Below are 17,981 nucleotides of genomic sequence, written 5' to 3'. Positions count from 1 at the left end.
GTTGTTATGAAAACTTTGCTCTCAAACTCCTTATCTTTGTTGGTCTCGTGTCAGTTTTTGAAACTCCAAGTAGGTCTATACTAGGACTTTTTCTTTTAGCCAGTGGAAATATTAAATGTGTCTGTAGTGTGGGTTGTACTCAGCTTAGTTCTTGGCAGATGTCAGGCCTTCTCCCTAATGTATGAAATGGCCATTGATTCTATCAGTTCAAGGCAGCATTGCTGCCCCTTTGCAAGTCACTATATAAACAGAAAGAGGAACAAGAATGTGGTACTTTGAGAAATGAGCATTAAAATGTTCACCAAAATAAAATAAATAAGTGTTCTTTCAGTGACATTGGACTTCTTTCTGTTTCCTGAATCACACTTGTGATGTCTTTCCCATTTTTAACTCCTTATATTCTCTTTCAATGGAATACTTTGAACCCCAACTCTGATTGATTAAATCATTCTCAATTTAAATGCTATATTTTTCGTATGTCTTCAGAGATCAGTAAGTAAACCATAATTCTCCTTTGTTGGGTCTCTTAGTCTGCACCTCTGCGAACTATGTCATGCCTTCCATTTTGCTAAGGGCTTCCCTCCACAGCCCCTGGTTTTCTGGAGTTGCTACCTACCCTTCCCTGTTGTCTTCTTTCAGCTGGACGTGAAGTGGCTCCAGGGAGGCCCTGTCTCTCACCACTTCATATCTGTGTTGAGAGAAACTTCTCCATGGGTCTTTTGTGTTGCTAACATGTCTTTTGAGCAGAGGCACTCTCTGTGTTTGTTCTAGACTATCTTTTTAAGGATGTTACTATAGGGAACAGTCTTGGGCAACAAAGAGGTTTCTAGCCCCAAAGCAAGGGTAGTTTGTTTACCATTCAGTACAGTAAAAATAATATCTCCTTCTGGGGCAAAGATCATACAGTCTGCCACCCATTATGAAAGCCACATATTCTTCCTGTGTGGGTTTCCTCTCCTGATGCATCCTGTGGGGGAAGAAAAATACGTTTCTCTCTAACCTTCTAGATTCTTGGCTGAGACACCCCTGTAATAAAAGACAGAAGCTTAATCACATTTATATCTCTTGCATACATGGGAGATACCCAGGGAAAACAGTGATCCCACAAATTGGTCCAGCCACCACCTTAAATACTATCTCCTGCTAAAGACAAAAGATGATGGGTGAGGGGGTGGTAAGGAAGCCAGTTATGGGAGCTGAGCAGCAAAAGCATATTAAACAGGGGTCAGGTTCTTGGACAGATTGAAGTCATTGACTTTTGCATTGGTAAAAGTTTCTAGAGATATAGAGGCATGCCCCCTGTTCTTGGGATAGCGAGGGAGATACCCTTACAAATAGAGATTTGACTTCATACATGCCAATGTCTTTTACAACAGGCTAACTTCTATTCAATTTTCAGAGCTTTATCTGTATCTGCTGTTGCTTAAAAATAATCAGTTTAAAGTAATCAGTGTGCCCAAGAGGCCTATTTGAGGTGGTAGATTTTGTTCCCCTTCCACCCCAAGGCTTGTGAAAGAATTCAGTCCTTGTATCACCTGTGGGAACTGGGGCTTGAGGAACTAGTGCACACACTGATGCTCTGACTCCTACTTTTCCGGTGACAAAGCACCTGTGGTCTCTGACCCAGAAGTCTTCTATCTTCTGTCAGTATCCATGAAATTAGGGCAACATAACTTGTTAGCTTACATGTAGGGTAAAAGCACAGACTTCTCACAGTTCCCAATATTCTTGGTTCAGGGAAAATGTGGACCCAGACTTCTTCAGCTATGAGGGTGACTACAGTTAACTTCTGAGACATTCCCTTCTCTCCCTTCCCTGCTGCGTCCTTCCTTTACATTCTTCAGGCATGTGTCAGCTCACAGTCAAATGTGATTTCAGCCTTAAAGGGAAACTTCTCAAACTCCCTAAGTGGTCCCTTCAAAGCCCGTTCTCCCTGAGGTGGTGGGGAAGGAAGCAGCACCCACTCCCCTCGAAGGTGGGGGGAATCGTACTATGGAAACAGCTCTGTCCAAAGAATCCTTTCCACAAATTCTTGGTCTTTCTGAATCTGAATGGGGGTACCTAAGAAGGGCCCAAGAATAATAAAAATAGTGTTTTGAAAACCTCTATTGAAAATATGCCTTGTGCTCAGACCCTCCCTATTATATTTGACGTCAGTCATACCTTCGTGCCTTCGTATTAACTAAAGCAAGAAAAATCACATTTTAAGGTTCTTTTGTATATAGTTGAAAGCATGCAGAGACTACTACATATTATTTAAGAAAATATTCCTAAATAAGTTATTAAAATGTACATGGGAAATAAAACCCACCAAATTCAAACAAATGTAAAGACCCAGACATAAGCAGAGAGTGACAGGAAAGGGATGAGACAAGAGGAAACAGACGTCTTCAACTGTATTTGTAAGGGTTGGGGCAGGTTTGGAGAAAAATGGTAAAACATTACAATTTTATATAGAATAGAAATGGGTGATAAATACATGGTATTTGCTACTATCCTTATATATCTTTATTTCTGAATCCTTGATAAACTGTAAACAAATAAGTTTATGGTACTGTATATTTGCCTTACTACTGAATTACTATTTGTTTTCCTAATACTTGAATGATAATTGGTCTGGATATACAGTTGGAACTCACTTAACGGCTCAGAATTCCAAATCTATTGCTGTATTGTTTTTTGAGATTAAATATTGCCAGGGTTTAAGTCTAAGGCCAGTGATATCATATCCAGTTGACTGAATTATATTTCTGCCTTTATGCTGCAAGATTCCTCTCTGATGCCCTGTTTGTCATCTTGTCATCATCAAAGTCATCTAATATAATGACCATTATAGCCAATATATCTAAATTCTTGCTATCTACTGGGGATGTCCCTAAACATATAACTTAAACTAGATTACTTAATTCTCATTATAACCCTATGAGGTATGAGCCATTATTATTGACCTTCTATATATGGATAAACGGGGACACAGTGTATGTGACCCAAGATTATGCAGCTAGTGGCGATGTGGATTTGAGCACCTGCAACATGTCTCCAGAGCCTATAGTCTTAACCACTATGCTATGCAGACTTGAAAATCACGTGCAGATTGTTCAAATAAAACAAATAGATGCTTAATTTCTAAGCATTCAAATAATACATGTTGTTGAGGAGGAAACATTTTTCCTCTATCCCTCTAGGTTCCTTGGCTGGTAAATTGATAGAAGACAGAGTAACAGAGGAAGAACTAATTGAATTACAAACCTGCAGGAGCCCCTTAAGGAAATGAGATCACCATGCAGTCAAGCAATTAAGGCCATCCTGAGCTAAAGAGAAGGGGGTAGGGGGCTGAGACCTCAAAGGGGAGCAAGACAATTTACAGAAAAATGGGAAGAGCAAATGTTTGGTAAACAAATGTTTGCTATGACTTCAGAGACAATGGAAAACAGAGAAATTTGACCCCCAGGGCTTACAGGGCTTCCCCCAGCCTACCACACCTAGCTCATATTCTGTGTAGTAAACTCTAAATTCTCTTCCTGGGCCAAACCCTCCATCTAAATTCTTTTACGCAGTTAAACAGGAAGTACAATCTCTCATCCTGAGCCTTTTGAGCTTTGACTGACTTCAGCTCAAAATAATTCACATGCCAAAGGGGCACATATAAGAGAGGCTCAGACTGTGACCCTTCCAATATACAGAGAATAGAGCTAAAACACACCCTTTGCTTACAAACCCCACTTCCCTCTGTAGAAACAAGTACTGTTAACACCTGAGTATGTATCCTGTATCCTTACATCGTTTTAAATTAAGGTATCAGTGATATACAATCTTACGAAGGTTTCACATGAGCAACATTGTGGTTTCAACATTCACCGATATTATCAAGTCCCCCCACCTACAACCCCATTGCTTACTGTCCATTAGCACAGTAAGATGTTATAGAGTCATTACTTGTCTTCTCCGTGTTGTACTGCCTTCCTCATGACCTACGTACATTGTAAGTTCAAATTATACTGTCCCTTAATCCACTTCACCCTCCCTCCCAACACACCCTCCACAAACCCTTCTCCTTGATAAACTCTAGTCCCTCCTTGGAGTCTGTGAGTCTGCTGTTTTGCTCCTTCAGTTTTGCTTCGTTGTTATACTCCACAAATGAGGGAAATCATTTGGTACTTGTATTTCACTAAGCATAATACCCTCTAGCTCCATCCATGTTGTTGCAAATGATAGGATTTGTTTTCTTCTTATGACTGAATAATATTCCATTGGGTATATATCCCACCTCTTCTTTATCCATTCATCTACCAATGGACACTTAGGTTTCTTCCATATCTTGGGTACTGTAAACAGTGCTGTGAAAAACATAGGGGCACATGTATTTTTTTTGAATCGGTGATCTTGTTTACTTCAGCTAAATTCCTAGGAGGGGAATTCCTGGCTCAAATGGTATTTCTATTTTTAGTGTTTTGAGTAACCTCCATATTGCTTTCCACACTGGTTGGAACAATTTATATTCCCACCAGCAGTGTAGGAGGGTTCCCCTTTCTCCACATCCTCGCCAGCATTTGCTGTTCCTTGTCTTCTGGATGTTGGCCATCCTAATTGGTATGAGGTGATATCTCATTGTGGTTTTAATTTGCATTTCCCTGATAATTAGCAATGTGGGGCATCTTTTCATGTGCCTGTTGGCCATCTGAATTTCTTCTTTGGAGAAGTGTCTGTTCATATCCTCCACCCATTTTTTAATCAGGTTATTTGTTTTTGGGGTGTTGAGGCATGTGAGTGCTTTATATATTTCAGATGTTAACCCTTTATCAGATAAGTCATTTATGAATATATTGTCCCATACTGTAAGATGCCTTTTTGGTCTTGCTTTATAGAAGCTTTTTAGTTTGGTGTAGTCCCATTCATTCATTTTTGGTTTTGTTTTTTGTGGTTCCATATGAATTTTAGAACTATTTGTTCTAGTTCATTGGAGAATGCTGTTGGTATTTTGATAGGGATCACATTGAATCTGTAGACTGCTTTAGGCAGGATGACCATTTTAACAATATTAATTCTTCCTGTCTATCAGCATGGGATGTATTTCCATTTATTGGTGCCTTCTTTAATTTCTCTCATGAGCTTCTTGCAGTTTTTATGGCATAGGTCTTTCACCTCCTTGGTTAGATTTATTCCTAGGTATTTTATTCTTTTTGATACAATTGAAAATAGAGTTCTTTTCTTGATTGCTCTTTCTACTAGTTCATTGTTAGCATAGGAATACAACAGATTTCTGTGTACTAATTTTGTATCTGCAACTTTGCTGAATTCAGTTATTAGTTCTAGTAGTTTGGGAGTAGATTCTTTAGGGTTTTTTATGTACAATATCATGTCATCTGCAAACAGGGACAGCTTGACTTCTTCCTTACCAGTCTGGATGACTTTCATTTCTTTGTGTTGTCTGATTGCCGTGGCTAGGACCTCCAGTACTATGTTGAATTCTTGTTTCTAATTTTGGAGGAAAAGCTTTCAGCTTTTCACTGTTTAGTATCATGTTGCCTGTGGGTTTGTCATATATGGCCTTTATTATGTCAAGTTACTTGCCCTTTATACCCATTTATAATGTTGATGGATTTTCAAATATTGTACCATCCTTGCATCCCTGGAATAAATCCCACTTGGTCATGATGATTGATTTTTGATGTATTTTTGAATTCAGTTTGCTAGTATTTTGTTGAGGATTTTTACATATATGTTCATCAGAAATATTGGTTTGTAATTTTCTTCTTTTGTAGTGTTTTTGCCTGGTTTTGGTAGTAGAGTAATGCTGGCCTCATGAAATGATTTTGGAAGTATTCTGTGCTCTTCTACTTTTTGGAAAACTTTAAGGAAGATGGGTATTAGGTCTTCTCTAAATGTTTGATAAAATTCAGTGGTGAAGACATCTGGTCCAGGAATTTGTTCTTAGGTAGTTTTTTTTATTAACAATTAAATTTCATTGATGGTAATTGGTCTGTTCAGATTTTCTGTTCTTCCTGGGTCAGTCTTGGAAGGTCACTCATAGAGTGAGTGGTGTGTTGAAGTCTCCTAAAATAAATGCATTGCATTCTATTTCCCCCTTTAATTCTGTTAGTATTTGTTTCACATATGTAGTTGCGCCTATGTTGGGTCCATAGATATTTATAATGGTTATATTCTCTTGTTGGACTAAGCCATTTATCATTATATAATGTCCTTCTTAGTCTCTTGTTACTTTCTTTGTTTTGAAGTCTACTTGTCTGATACACGTTCTGTAACTCCTGCTTTTTTTTCTCCCTATTATTTGCATGAAATGTATTTTCTATCCCTTCACTTTTAATCTGTGTATATGTTCAGGTTTGAAGTGAGTCTCTTGTAGGCAGCATTTAGATGGGTCGTGTTTTCTTATCCATTCAGTGACTCTACGTCTTTTGATTGGTCCATTCAGTCTATTTACATTTCAGTTGATTACCTTTAGATATGTACTTATTGCCATTGCAGGCTTTAGATTTGTAGTTACCAAAGGTTCAAGGGAAGCTTCCTTACTATCTAACAGTCTAACTTAACTCCGTTATTATGCTATTAAAAACACAATCTAAAGGTTATTTTTTCCCCCTTCTTCTTCTTCCTCCTCTACTCTTTATATATTAGGTGTCATATTCCTTAATCTTTGTGTATGCCTTGACTGACTTTGTGAGTAGTTTGATTTAACTTTGCATTTGCTTAGTAATTAATTGTTCTACTTCTTTTATTGTGGTTTTATTTTCTCTGGTAATAGCTATTACCTACTTTTAAATCCCTCCATTGTATGTTTCATTTCGGATACAGTATTTTTCAAAGTTTTCTTTATTTAAGTCCTCCCTGAGATCTTGGATATATTTTGTAGCTCTTTGAATATATTTATCATTTTTATTTTGAAATCTTTATTTAGAAGATTGGTGATTTCAATTTCACTTAGCCCTCTTTCTGGCATTTGAATTCTTGTTTGTACATTTTTTTTGCCTTTTCATTCTAGTGATTGCTATGAAATAATAACTTTGTGTAGGTGGTGACCTCTATTGCCCAGAAGCTCTACTCTTTGGACCTGCAAAGCACTTGGAGCATTGATGGGGGGTCACAGGAGCACGCACTAGTGCCTGCTGGAAAGAAAGAGCTCTTTCCTTCTTTGCAGCTGCAGTGCCTTCCTCTGCTGCAAGACCCAGTGGGCTGGGTGCATAGAAAGGAGCCTCTGCATTATGTCCCTTTAGCTGCTGTAGGCTAAGCCACCCTCTGCCTGGCCTGGCATGAAGGCACAATCAGCATGTGTGTGGGCCGGTACCTGCTGCGAGGAAGGAGCAGCTGGCTGTGTGTCACAGTAGGGGGCCTCAGGGATGCATTTGCAGCCTGAAGCTCCTGGAAGTTCCCAATATGCTGGGCTGCGTATGCCGGGAAGATTTTTTCCACCTGTCCTCTCTCCTGAGCAGCAAGCTCTGTGTAATCCTTGTCCCATTAGCAGCCCTCCTGCTGTTAGGAAGTCTCTCAGACTGCCCGCCTTTCTTTTGTCCTGGCGTGGCTGGATGTGCCTACCTATTCTCCACAAGCAGCTGGAATCTCAGTCTCTCCAGGTATTCCCCCTGTCTTAGCTTTCCAACCCCACTAATCTCCAGAGCACCATGTAATGTGGGTTCGTGCTCCTGGGGCAGATCTCCAGGCTGGGTGTTTAGTGCTGCTGGGTTTCTGCTTCCTTCCCACTCTGTTTCTCTTCCTCCCCACTGTGAGCTGGGGTCAGAGGAGGGCTTGGATCCTGCTGGACCCTGGCTTTACTACCTTACCCTTTCCTGTGAGGTATTCTCTTTTCCATGGATTTAGGCAGTTTATTCTGTAGCCTTTGGGTCACTGTTTCCAGATTAGTTGTATTTGCTGTATTTTCATGTTATTTTTGGTTTAATGAGGATATTTCTGCCTCACTTCTCATGCCGCCATCTTTTTCTGGATCCTGTATCCTTACATTTTTATTAATCATACAAGCATACACTTGCATACACCATAGGTATTTTCTTCAATAAATAAGATCATGGCCTAATGGTCTGCCATTTAAAATATGAAAATATACACTGGAAATCCTCATGGTCATGAACTTAGATCTGCCTAATGATTGAAGTAGTCAGAGCATTCAAAACATCAATGAACCATAACTTATTTGACTGTCTATTGACTGAAATTCTGCCACTGAAATGTAAAGGCACACACAAAATAATTATGTATTCATAATTATCTTTATCTCTGTATATATTACATATATATACATAAATTTATATTGTATTATATCTTATCACTAATAGGCCTCTGGCTGGACTTTCAGTTTCATTGTGGACAAAGCCAGATTGTTCTTGAGTTGAATTCATTCTGATGCTTGAACCACCTCCCACTTCCAGCCTGCCCCTTCTCCATCACATCCCTAGTTCTAAAGATCCGTATGCCATCTGTTTGGCATCCCAACTAACAATTGAGTGTAGGCTTTAAGAGAAGATTGTCAATACTGTGTGTGGCAGGAAAAAACACATTTTTTTTTTGTCTTTGCACTTGGGTTGTTGTAAACTTCCTGTGGAACATAGTCATATCTAGATAAATAAGAGCTTTATCTTCTATTAAAGTTATTTCCAATTTTTATAGAAAAAAGATTCAATTCAGTGAAAAATAAATCATTTAGGGGTCTGTAAATGACATGGCAATGTAATTTGTTACATCTTTAACAGAAAGTTCTTCATACAAATGCATGAGCCTCCCTGGATACATTGATGTGATTTATATTCCATAATTGAGGTACATATGTTTGTTATATTTCAGTTGAAGGACATCATAGATGGACACTGGACTGCATTCTCCTTTGCATCTTTCTTCTATGTCAGAAACAGATCAGATACACTAGAATAAGGAGCATGACATGTCCATGGATTGGACAACTGGAGACTGCACTGGCTTTTTCTTAATTTCTTGCCAACTAAGACTAGAGGGATCAGACTGATTACCCTCAGGATTCCTGGCCCTGTATAATACGTGCCAAAATCTATCCTAAAAATACACACTTAATGAGGACCATCCATTAACTACCCTTAAGAGACACTCCAGTTTATATACTTTGTCAGACAGCCTTTGTCAGAAACTCTCTTTCTCCTACTTCAAAGTTTAGCCTTGCAGTAATTTGTCTGAATAGTGTCACTTGGTCACTTGAGTCCTTCATTTTCAAAGGGTTAACCTGTTGCATATAGAGTGGACACTATTTCAGTGACTGACCTTGAACAGGGAGACTTAACCTCTACATTGTTTTTTGTCCTACCCATCTATCAGGCGATCGTAGCTTTGTGCCAGCCTGCTTTTTAGGGGAGATTTAGTTCATGATTCTCAAAGCTCTTTGTTATCCTTAGCTTAAAGGTATTCTAATAAATAGAGTAATTTAACATAATAATTTGAATGAGAATAAAGAGAAAAAATTAGCTTTGAGAACCTGCAGCTAGATCATTTAAAAATGAAAATATTAGATCACAGATGATGATCACCTCTAAGCATGTCATTTACATATAGAGTTATAAGGATTTGATAGTGGGGCTTAGCACATAAAACCTGACAGTCTTGTCCAGAGACTTTCCATGTTCAAGAAAAGCTGTAATACTGAGTTGTAATTTTATGTGGCAGTAAAATAGGTGATTTAAATGAAATCTGAAACTGGCCCTTTCTGCTAATTTCAGAAATAGATAGCATGTCTTAAGCAATTCTTTTGAAGGCCATTTTTCCTTAAGCTGATGGCAGAGTGTGGGAGGGAGGCCTGTCTCAAAACAAGTTGAACATTTCCTCAATCTCTGCACTTACCACTCCAACAGTAATAGGAAATCAAGTTTCCATAATGATGCCAGCTTCTTCTATGAGAACCAACAGGGGAGGTTTCTCCACTCTTTTAAAGATCATCACAAGCGCAAAAAAATGGAACTACACATGGTAAAACCTTATGTGAAAAGAGTTTTGTATAGCTCTCAAAGAACTTTCTGAGATTATCTCATTTGAATATGCAAGCTTGTAAGTTTTCAAAGGTTCGATTGTATTTTCTACTGTTTTCCATGTGATACTGCCTTTGTCAATCTATTATTTGAGTGTAAAGGAATACATAGTAAAACATTATTTTGAAACAGTAACAGACCAGATCATGTAAAAGGTATTTGCAGATTTCTTTGTTGGACTTTGAATTTTTTTTTTAGAGCACAAGGGTTCACTGTATGCAGTTTAGGTTTAATTATCAATATTTTTACTTGAGATTTAAGAACTAAATCAATGAATACCACATAGTAATTTAACTATCCTTGGTTCCATTAACAACTTTGTGTAACTTTTTATTAATTTTTTAACATAAGTATAGCTAGTATATAGTTTCAGATGTACAAATAGTGATTCAACATTTACATACATTATAAAATGCTTACTATTTTAGATTCCATATATAAGTGAATTCATATGGTATTTGTCTTTGACTTATTTCATTTGACATAATACCCTCTAGGTCTATCCATATTGTCATATTGGCAAGATTTCATTATTTTTTATAGCTCAGTAATACTCCATTCCACATCTTCTTTATCCATTCATCTATTGATGGACCATAAGTTTCTTCTGTATCCTGGCTATTGTAAATAACACTGTAATACATATAGAGGTATATATATTTCTTAATTAGTATTTTCATTTTCTTTAGGTAAATACACAGAAGTAGAATTACTAGATTATATGGTATTTCTATTCTTCTTTTTTTGAGGAACATCAATACTGTCTTCCATGATGACTGTTCAAGTCTATAGTCTAGACTTGGTGTGTGATGGTTCCCTTTTTACCACATCTTTGTCAACACTTGTTACTGTCTTTTTGATACTAGATATTCTGAATGGCATGAGGTGAGATCACACTGTAGCTTTGATTCATATTTTCCTGAAGAGTACTGAAGTGGAGCCTCTTTTCATGTGTATGCTGGCCATCTTTATGTTTTCTTTGGAAAAATAGCTATTCAAATCCTCTGCCCATTTAAAAAAATCAGATTATATATGTATTTCTGATGTTCAGATGTATGAGTTCTCTACATACTTTGATGGTTTCCTTTGCTGTGCAGAAACTTTTTATTTCAGTGTATCTCACTTGTTTGTTTTTGCTTTTGATTTCCTTGCCTGGGGAGACATAATTCAGAAAAAAAATTGCTTAGACTAAGATGTCCAAGAGCTTACTGCCTAAATTTTCCTTTAGGAGTTTTAGGGTTCCAGATCTTACATTTAAATCTTTAATCCATTTTGAGTTTATTTTTGTGTATGGTATAAGAAAATGGACAAGTTTTAGTCTTTTGCATGTAGCTGTCCAGTTTTTCCAAAAACCATTTACTGAAGAGAGTCATTTTCCATCCTATATTCTTACCTCCTGTGTGACAGATTAATTGACCGTATAAGCATGGGCTTTTCTGGGGGCTCTCTATTCTGTTCCATTGATCTGTGTGTCTGTTTTTGTGCAGGTGCTATACTGCTTTGATCATTATGGCTATGTAGTATAGTTTGAAATTAGGGAGTGTGGTATCTCCAGCTTTGTTCTTTTTCCTCAAGAATGCTTTGGCTATTTGGCATCTTTTGTGGTTCCATGAAAATTTTAGGATTCTTTGCTCTAGCAAAAAAATTGGACCTATAGATTGCTTGAAGCAGTCTTAAAGATACCTTAACCTCTCCTCATTATTTTTATTCTTTCACTGTTCAGCTTGGTTGCTTCCCACTACCCTGTCTTCCAGATCGCTGATCCATTCTTCTCCATCCTCTAATCTGCCGCAGATAACTTCTAGTGTATTTTTCATTTCAATTATTGTATTCCTCAGTTCTGACTGGTGCTTTTTATCTTCTTTCTCTTTGTTGAAGTTCTCAGTGAGTTCATCCATTCCTCTCTCCAGTATGACAACTGTCTTTAAGACCTTTACTTTGAACTTTTATCAGATAGATTGCTTATATCCATTTGTTTAGCCCTTTTTCTGGCTTTCTGTCTTGTTCCTTTGTTTGCAAGATATTCCTCTGCCTCCTCATTTTGTCTGTCTGTGTTTGTTTCTGTGTATTGGGTAGGTCATCTATGTCTCCAAGTATTGAATGTAGTGACCCTACTAGTAGACCTCCTGCTGCTGAACAGCCCAGTCTCCCTGGTCCAAGTGCTCCAGGGGTTTGGATGCATGTACCCTTATGATGGCTGGGACATGACTACTGGAATGGTGCTGGTGGGCAGAGCTGACCCTCTGCCTGGTTGTCAGGAATGGCCAGCCATGACAACTGGTGCACTGGTAGGCAGGGTTTGCTCTGGATGTAACTGTCTAGGACCCCTGGGTGTATCTACTGTGGGTGTGCTGGCAGCTGGGGCTAGCTCTTCCCTTCCCTGTGGCAGGAGTTACTCTGCAAGGGTGCTCTTCTGGGCTAGTGCTGACTGATGGGTGCTCTAGGGGGATGTCAATCCTGACTGAGGCAGTATGTGGAGCAGGAGTCTCCTGTGAGGGGTGCCCGTAAAGGATATTGGATTGGACGGAGTGAGTCTGCAGGGGCACGAAAGGGTAGATGGAGAGTGACAAAACTGGATCCTGCAAGTGTCTGGTCAGCTAGGCTAAAGGAAGACAATAAAAATGGTGGCTTCTAGCACCACCTTCCCCAGAGAAAACTGCAGATCCCTGTCCCTCTGGAACACATCCAAAAATTAGTAAATCTTCACATATAACCCTAGCAGCACTTTTCAAACTGCTGCTTCTGCGCTGGGTCTCATACTGAACAACACTGCACTGGTCCTCCCAGAGTGGAGATTCAGCTTTGCATCATGTCCTGGCTTTCCTTGGGCAAAGCACTGCTGAATTTCAAAGCCTGCCTTTTTAGGGGCTCCTCTTCCTTGTGCAGGTCCCCTGGGCTGGAGGTGCCTCTCTCCTGCTTGTGAGTTGTGTGCAGGTTTTGGGGTTTGGTTTGTATCCCATCTGATCTCTTTACCTTTTATCCGTCACAATGTGGCCTTCTCTATCATTAGCTGTGTAAGATTTGTTCTACTAGTTTTCAGTTTATTTTCTGAGTGAATTGTATTACATGTTGTTGCCTCGGCATTCTTCACAGGATTCACCTTGCAACTCTGTGTTAATATAAAAAGAACTGTGGTTCTATTTCTACATCAGTGAAACGGCTATTGCCAAATATTTTTCAGTATTTTTTGTTTGTTTGTTTTCCTGCACTGAATGCTGATCATGGAAAAGTGAGGATCTTGGATTTTTGCTCTTAATGTTTGTTTCCAATTCTTTAGCCTTCAGGTGTAGACCTTTTGCTTTCTTCCAAAAAATCACCACCATAAGGTGATTATCATGCAAGTCTGGCTTCAGAAATTTTAAGTGTTACTATATTCCTCCAAGATTTTGGGGGCTCTTCAGAGAAACTTTGGCATCCATGTTCCAACCCTACACCCTACTATTGAATCAATGACAGCACCAAAACCCAGATTTCCTAGAATCTCATCAATTTCTAAACTGTAACCAGGATTTGTTTAATTCCCCAAATCATGACAATTCCTGGCCTTTTTGGGTACAGCAGTTCAACTACCCATAATCTTAACTTTTTCATTCCAGAATAGGCTCTACACATAAAGAGAGGGTTGTAGAATGTTTTTGTTGTTATTCTATCTCCTAAAGAAGATACTGAAAACTTGCAAATGAAAATTTAACTCTCTATCTTCAGTGAGAAAAATAAATGGTTGGCAACATTAATGTAGCAATCAACAGACACCCCAAAATATGTTGACATTCATGTGTCTTTTTGGGTTTTGAAAAATCTAATTTTGATGCATCACTACCCCTGCATATTCACAGAGCAAATATATGGCTTTGAAATTTGGTTAAGTGGACCCTCATCCTGTCCTGTACCCCACGATCCTAATGCTACTGTGGGATCCCAACAGGTTGTACTACCCATGGCAAAGACTAAATGTGGATATGGGAGAAAAACCCAAGCCGGACTTCACACCTTGGCATGGGGTCTCTTCTAAGAACCCACAAACACAACATACCTCAAGCGTGAGCTGACATCTGTATATCTGTCACAGAGACACAGTGGCTCTTACGAAGCAACCAAGAACAGAGAGGGTGCTGCAAAACATCCCTGGACCATCACACAGGAAAGCTCTGCCTCCTCTATCCCTACCTGCCTTCGCAATCAGATGAGAGGGGGTGTGTGAAAGGAAACCTCGCAGATCTCTTTGGTCCTGGAGAAATATTCACTCAGTCTCTGTGAGCATATCTGGGAAAGGGAGAGGGTTGGTGGGGAATGAGGAAAGAGACACGGAACAGCTGTGGTGTTGTTGAATTGAAGGTGAGGCTATAATTTTAGAATGCACAGAACTGAGTCTCAGTAGATTAAGGTTACGAATCACCAACAAATGAAAGCATTAGAAGCCCGGTACTTTGTTCACAAAGCCATTGTCCTGCAGGAGGAGGAATTTGGTAGACTATAGCTGAGGCAGAAGTTTGAAAGGATAGCTTTAGGTTTTAACAAGTTAAACTTCAAGAATAAACTGGTCACATAAGCAAAGACAGTGATGGAGTAGAGGGAGACTAAAAATAAGTGCATTTATTACTAATATGTTCTCTTTTCTCCCTAACACATGTGTAAAAACTTGAATCCTGAAAACTCAGAATCTTGATTCAGGTTTATGAGTCTCTGAGGTGATTGTTATTTCCATTATCCTATTAAACTACTTAATGTTTTTGTTACCTTTCTTAATTTTCTGGAACCCTAGGGAATCTGTTTGTTTGTCTTTTTTTTTTACTTTGGACTTGGCAGTGTTTCAACCTCAGATTTCTGCAACTAGTGCTTCCATTTACCTAGCCTTCAACATTACTCACCAGAATCATTTGGGTCTTTTGTCTTACGACGTTCAACCCAGGATAACGGGTTGAACACTGAGGAGTGAGTAGATAGTAAAACCCTTTCCCAGGGAGTTAGTGGCAATGGGAAGGGTTCTGTAGAAGTTCGGGTATTTGGATGGAGGAAGGCAGGTTTCAAGGATTGTGCTTGGGGCTTCCACCTTATTAAATCAAAAGCAAAGGAAGATATAAGTTATGCTGACCCACAGGATGAGTGGAAAGTAGAAAAGAAGCCACTGAGGTTACCCATACTTAGTGAAGAATTTAAGGAATTGCACCCCAGCTATCAGAACCTGGGGAGTGAGCTCGATCTAGAATGCAGAGATGTCACAAGTTTCTTGCAAGCACTGAGGCTAGGCAAATGACAGCCTGAGATTAAATGGTGAGATCACTCAAATAGCTGTGACTGGTTGATAAACAAGAGTGATTTCAGTTGGAATAAGATATGTTGTAATTGGGAACTGAGAGAGTAAACGAAGGCATTAGGTACCGAGTTATTTTTATGAAAGTGTTTAGTCTGAAAGGAAAGAACATTTAGGTTTTACAGAACAGTTGGGCTATAGTGATCTTCTCAAAACATCCTTTTTCATCATATTGCATTAAAGCTTGCTATGTATATAGGCTTTTGTAGTGGCGATGTCCTAGTTGTTGAAATCTACTGCTCTTCCTTTAGTTGCATTAGCAAGACTACCAAGAACAATATGAAAGGGCAATTAGGACAGCTGACATCTAATGTTTTGGTGATTTTAATTATAGTAATAATTTTAAAATATATTTTACGTAAATAGGAGAAAAAAAGAATGAAATACACATCTAAAATACTTTTATTAGCTGTGTCAAATGCAGAATGGACATTTTATGTCATCAAATAACTTTTCCACATTTATGGAGAGGACCACAGATGACCCCTAAACAAATAGGCTCATAAAAAGATAAAGCATCACAAAAATAACTCTTCGGAATATTTTTTCAACCAAATGGCTCCAGTGTCTGACAAGCAAAATGCCCAAGGGGCTCCCCCCAGCCACATTTTTTAACCGCAGTCTATGTAATGATAATAGCACTGTGCTAATTCCTGAGAGTTGTCTGTCTTCCACAGGCAGAATTGTTCATATTATAGAACAGGATTTTTAAAGAATAATTGAGTATTTGTGGAAATTATAAAATGAGAGATTACAGTTTGTGTGGATGTAGATAGAATAGAGCTGTGTTTGCAACTTAGTTGCCCCAAACTCAACCGATAAGCAGAACAGTTGCTTCATGCCAAATCATAATTAGCTTAAATCTTTTAACAGGTCAATTTTCAGTAACCTCCATCCATTTAAGTTATTTTGGTCTCCAGAAGTGTACATATGTCCTCAAAAGGTTATCTTAAAATAACTCAAGAGAGATCACAAAGTTTAAACTATTGAATTTGACAAATTTTGGATTAAACAAAGACAAGATCAAAGCAAATGTATGAATATGAATTTTAGACAGGTTTAGGTAGCATGCCATTGGAAAAAATAAAAAAAAGCAGTCATTGGTATATTAGCTTCATAGCAGTCGAAGAGCTTCATTCACAGCTGAGCGGGGTCTCTTGTTTTGGGATGGGCTGGGGGTAGGTGGAGAGGACATAATGAAGAGTATGGAACATGTTCCCGTCCCTTATGTTGTTTTATAATCAAGACCATTCTTTGACAGTGTTAACTGAACTCTGCTCATTACTGTAGATGAAGCTAACCACTTTCCTTTGGGTAGGATGAAGTCTCAGGTTCTGGATTCTCGTACAAGAATCAAATTTGTCTTACACATAAGGTCCACAAACAGATTTGCTGATTCCACTAAAGAAATACTTGGTTAAGAATTTATTGTTTTGTGCTTTGCTTACTCAGGCATTTACTCTGAAATCACCCTGATATTTGTGTTTTTTGTTCTGAGCTTTTAGACTGAATTGGCTTATTTCCACTCACTCTGGGTGTTGAACAGACTTGTGATTGCCTTCAGTCAGAATAAATAAGGAGATTACTGTGGCACAACAATTAAATTATGGGCTAAATCCTGTCATAATAGTGGTTTTCATTTTTATAACAGATTGGCTTGGGAGATCTTAAAGAATTTGCAAATATGGTTTCTTCTGTTTTGCTGATAGGAAAACAGTCTCTGGCACCAGTTTAGGATTACAAATCTCAGGGACTACCACCGAAAGCAGAGAATTTTAGAAATTTAGACTCAGTTCATTAGAGCAGGATAATAAAAACATGACCAGGATCTGCATCCTCCTGCCCTTTGGAGGAGGTAGATTTGCTGATTCCACTAAAGAACTACTTGGTTAAGAATTTATTGTTTTGTGCTTTGAGACTTGAAAAGCATTTAGAAACTACAGAATGTGAATCCTAAAAAATGATAGCAGAGGGTCGTATGCTAAGTGCCATCTCCAAGGAAAATCTGCAAATGAATTTGCCACTTTGAATAAACACTTTTATTTATGGAGTACAGTCTAGCTGTCAAAACACCAAGAGGCTCTGCTTGGTTACATATTCTAATACAATTAGCAGAGTCATATCATTGGCTGGCCTTAATAGACATCAGCTTGATGGGCAGCACTGCTAAGCAGTCATGCTGGAGATGGGACCAAGAGGCTGCAAATGAAGCCAGCTGTACACAGAGGGACTATAGACTCATCAGAATTTCCTGGGGGGAATATTCATTAGACTGTGCATCTGGCAGAGTTCTTTGGGAATCTGCACCTACTAAATGATCCTTTGGTAGATTTGTTTAAAAATAGTCCCCCATCCATTTGGAAGGCAAATGTACGTATTGTGGTCTTAAATAAATTATGATTACCAAAAGTATTGCTCAGATAAAATGGTCTGTTCCTGAAATTAAGTGATGAAAATAATGGAAACCTCTCTATTTCCTACTGCTAGAGAATTAAAAAACACATATACAGTGGTGGATCAAACATGGTCATAATTCTTTGGTATTTCTCTCACCGAGAGATAGGGGTCTGTGTTCCTTCCCTTGAATCTGAGCAGGCTCTGTGATTGCTTTGGCCAATAAAATATTGCTGAGTGATGTTGTAACAGTTTCCACA

General features: G+C 38.6%; 1 long non-coding RNA gene across 1 annotated transcript in view; it reads right to left on the bottom strand.

Annotated features, from left to right (window-relative positions):
- LOC130680379 (uncharacterized) overlaps window positions 1-17,981 on the bottom strand; it is a 425,533-nt gene that overhangs the window by 350,228 nt on the left and 57,324 nt on the right. The window lies entirely within an intron of this gene.

Source organism: Manis pentadactyla, chromosome 13, assembly GCF_030020395.1.
Source record: "Manis pentadactyla isolate mManPen7 chromosome 13, mManPen7.hap1, whole genome shotgun sequence".
Lineage (NCBI taxonomy): Eukaryota > Metazoa > Chordata > Mammalia > Pholidota > Manidae > Manis > Manis pentadactyla.
The sequence above is the reverse complement of the archived record's forward strand: the minus strand, read 5'-3'. Positions and strand labels throughout refer to the sequence as shown.